Source organism: Orycteropus afer, unplaced genomic scaffold, assembly GCF_000298275.1.
Source record: "Orycteropus afer afer isolate SDZICR_OR568_19922 unplaced genomic scaffold, OryAfe1.0 scaffold00455, whole genome shotgun sequence".
Taxonomy (NCBI): domain Eukaryota; kingdom Metazoa; phylum Chordata; class Mammalia; order Tubulidentata; family Orycteropodidae; genus Orycteropus; species Orycteropus afer.
Window position 1 is genome coordinate 2,245,326 of NW_006922042.1, and position 4,632 is coordinate 2,249,957.

The window sequence follows — 4,632 nt, forward strand, 5'->3', positions numbered from 1 at the left end:
TGGTGGTTGGTGCATAAATTTGAATAATAGTCGTATTAAAGGGTCTTCCTTGTAGGTGTATGGATATTATCCTATCACTGACAGCATTGTACTTCAAGACAGATCTTGAAATATCCTTTGTGATGATGAATGCCAGGCCATTCCTCTTTAAACAGTCATTACTGTCATAGTAGATCATAGGATTGTCTGATTCAATATGGCCAAAACCAGTCCATTTCAGCTCACTAATGCCGATGATATAAATCTTTATCCATTCCATTTCATTTTTGACAACTTCCAATTTTCTTAGATTCATATTTTGTAAATTGCATGTTCCGATTATTAATCGATGTTTGCCACTGTTTCTGCTCAATTTGAGTGGTGCCATGTCAGCAAATGGAGGTCTCAAAAGCTTTACTGTATCCATATGAGTAAGGCTGATTTTACCCTGATAATGCAGCTCTTTCCCAGTCCTACTTTGAGAGCTTTCTAAGCTAAGTGACTCATCTTCCTCCTCTATATTGGACAATGTTTCTGGACTATTTATAAAGTTGCTCAGTAATGTATCAGATAGTGTTTCTCTGCTATTCATAAGGTTTTTCCTGGCCAAATATTTGAGAAGTGGATGGCCTCCTCCTTCTTTCTAGTCTGTCTCGGTCTGCAAGCCTGGCTGATACCTGTGCACCATGGCACCCCACTGGGTTTGAAACACCAGTGGCACAGCCTCAAGACTCACAGCAACATGTCACCACAGTAGGACAAACTGACAGTCAAGTTTATCTCCCTTAGCTGTTGGGTACCTCTCCAACCACCCTTACCTGGATCCCTGCAGCTGACTCCTCAATCTGTTCCAGTCCCCTTTGCCTTTTGTGTCCTCTCCCTGCCTTCCTGCCTCGCTGCTTGTGGGGCATGGACTGGGTTCCCCCTCCCCACTGGGTCCCTGAGGCTGACTCCTTGATCTGTTCTGGTCCCCATTTTTTGTGTAGCTTTTAGAAAAATCTGTGGGACTCCTACTTGTGCTCCCTGTCTGAAAAGACACTTCAATTTCAACACACTTATTTTTTTTTCCCACATCCATTCTGACTTGGTGTCCTGATTGTTTCCTCTGATTTCATTCCCTACTCCACATTTCATGATCCTCATTTACCTTGCCACAATTAACAGTTTTACATATCTCAGATTCCTAGTTTATTTACTGTGTTAGGCTGGGTTCGCTAAAGAAGCAAAACCAGTGAAGCTTAAATATGCAGATCCAACAGAAAGTCCAGATCCATATTAGACTTCACATGAATAAGAAATAAACCTTTAAGTACATTAAGTCACTGAGATTTGGGGTCTATTTGTTATCTCCACAGAGGCTATCCTATCCTGATTAATACAGCATCCGTTAGTCTCTGTTGATTAGAAGAGGCAAGGTTGCTATATAACTAAGAGAAGCAACAAGCCAATGCTTAAACATAGGGTGACCAGGTGATCTATTTACATGAATTGTTCAAGAATAATTATTTTCACAAGTGTCTTGGTTTGAATGATAAAGTGTATGCATAGTCAACTTAAAGAATAAAGAACTTTATATATCTTTCATTTAACAATCCAAGGTAAGTATTCCTACCTCACATTTCTGCCCTTAATTTTTTTTTTTTTTTTTAAGTTGTGTTGTCATCTGGATGGTTAAAACTGGGCCTTTGCCATGCTGAGGTTATCATCAGTGATTTTTAAAAACTAAAAATTTCTGCTTCCCATTCCAGACTATAAGCACAAAGACACCAAGAGCTCAATTTTTGTTTTAACTTTTTAGTTTGAGATAATGTAGATTCACACGCCGTGGTAAGAATCTAGAGATCCTGTGTGCCCTTTACCCATTTTCCGTCGATATCTTGCAAAACTATAGTACAATATCACAAGTAGGATACTGATATTGATACAATCCAACAGATTTTCCCAGTTGTATGTGTGTCTGTATATTCAGTTCTAGGCAATTTTATCACGTACAGGTTTGTATATCCACCACCAGTCAATATACAGAACAGCCAAGTTTGGTTTTGGTTGCTTTCACTTCCCAAAGTCATAGTGCAATGCCTGGCACAAAGAGAACATGTAGTAAATACTTGTTGAATGAATGAATGGATAGTGTACAAGTTAGGCTTCTACAATGCCATAAGAGAGATAGGGAAAAAAAAAAAAAAAACAGTGTAAAGGAGATACATGTAACATTCCAGAGGTAGGACTCGCAGGAAAGCAGTGTCTTGTGCCTCTGGGCCAGAGACTGCTACAATCCCATGTTCCCAGCTGATGGGCAGGGGAAAGCAGGGCATGCCCATTCTTTACAACATCAAAGCCTGGAGGTTGTACTCATCACTTTCCCTCACATCCACTGGCCAGAACTTAGTCACAAGGGCACACCAAGCTGCAAATGAGGCAGGGGGAGATTGTATTATTTAGCTGTAATTCTTCCTTCTCCCTACCCCTGTCCTTGTCAAAGTTCTCCAAGGTGGAGCGTACTTTACCACACCATTGATGCTGGCTTTGGAAAGTGGAATGTGGGCACAAGTGACAGTGTGTCAATTCTGAGCTGTGGCCTTAAGAGGCTTCTTGTGTTTCTACTTATCCGACTAGCACTGCTGCCATCCTCCATGAGAAGAGCTTACCCAGAAACCACTGCTCCAGAGGATGAAAGACAGGTGGCACAGCACTAAACCTCAGATACAGTCCAAAGCAGAGTTGCCTTGCTGAGTTGCATGAAAAATAAATGGCATTTTGGGGGCAGAGGGGGCAGAGGGGAGCAAATGAGTTATGCAGTATTAACACAGCAGAAATCTGGTAGTTCAGTGGCCATGAGCTCAGCTCCAACTGAGGAGTTCTACTATTAAATAAGTATGGACTTTAGTGGACAATGAGCATCCTGCAGGTATGAGAGGGGCACCTGCCTGGAATGACCAGACACCCTGTGGGACCAGCGAGAATGATGAGGGCAGACTGGGAGCATCTCTGCCTGAAGGCATCTTGTAAATGAGGGGCCCATTGAGGGGTGGGAGGAATGATGAAATAAGAAGAATGGAAATCTGTGTCAAAAAATAAAAGTGCTACACTAACAAAAAAGTTTTACAAGTTTACCCAGTGAGTCAAGAGGTGGTGCTAATAAAAGTGTGAAATAAACTGTGTTTTACCATATTAAAAAGTTACTCAGTGTCTGTTATCAATACAACTTTAGGGAATGATACAGTCTAATTTGGATCCTATTCAAGATTTGAAAAGCATGGAAAAGATAAGCAATACCTCTACCAGATCAGTAAAAATTTACCTCTAAAATAAAATTTCTCCACAGGGCTCTCTCTGCCACAACAGAAGGAGTTTTCTGTACTATTTGCTGATTATTCTGCCAACAAGTATTTGGTCATGCAGAAATGACATCAGATGTCTTTTTTTAAACTGGGATATTGCTAGAGGTGTGAGAGAGGAAAAATGGCTTCTCAAAGCATAATAGTTTGGGTCTGAGTGTCCATTTTAAAGTGGATGAATTAGTCTTTGATAAAGTATTGGCTGTTTACTTGAAACTGGTTGAGGAAAAGAAAATACAGTTAAAGATATTTCTTCAAATGCTAACATACCCTAAATTTTACCTAATTTTTCTACACATGGGCACATACCATTTTTAAAAATAAGCTGTCACTTTTTAAAATCAAATTCTCTCCTAATGATGACTTGAGCCCTGCCACTCCCTGGGAAAATCAGCAGAACCTGTAGGATTTTATTTGGAATTGACTTTCTCTATTGTAATTTTGTTCCGTTTATTTTTAAAATTTTCTTTTTGTTTCACTGGAAAGGAAAGATGATGCTCAGTTTTAAATGTTAAAATTGTACAAGTTGCTTTGTTACAATAAAACTAAATGTGTACACAAAAAAATAATAAAATAAGCTGTCAATATGACTGATCCCTAAATAACTGCGTCATTAATTTCTTAAAGACAATCCCCTACGTAACCACAAGGCCACTATCACATTCAAGAAAGTTAACAATCATTCTACAATCACAACTAATACCCAAGTCATATTTAAATTTTCCCAATTACCCCCCAAACTTTTTCATACAACCTCCCCTTCCATGACCTAATCTATCTAGAAGTTAATCTAGAATGTCTCCCTCTCCTTACTTTCTTTCTGATTTTTTTAAAAAACTTTTTATTGTTATTTGGATGGAGGTTTACAGAGCAAATCAGTTTTCCATTCAACAATTCACACACTCAGTGGGGGTAGCTATGAGTTGGAATCAGTTTGGTGGCGGTGAGTTTAGCTTTTGGTTTGAGGCTTAAAATGAGCCACCCCAGAGGCAATAAGGGGGGAAATCTCACTACCATAAAGAAAGAGGAGCCAGGAGTGGAGCACGTCCTCTGGACCTGAGATTCCTGTGCTACTTCCTCAATACAGCAGACAACTGTGAAACCAGAGACAGCAAGAAGCAGCGGAAGAGGAACAGTGGTAGCAGAGGCAACAGAACCAAGAGACCAGCATGAGAGAAAGTGGTGGGTTTCCTGGCCCACAGAGTGAGAAAGCTAGTGCCTTCAGAGAGGAGGCTTGCGAGCAGAGTGGGGTGCCTCTCTGGACAGAACCAAAAGAGCTTTGTAGCACTTTCCTGAGCAGGGCAGAGGCCAAGGC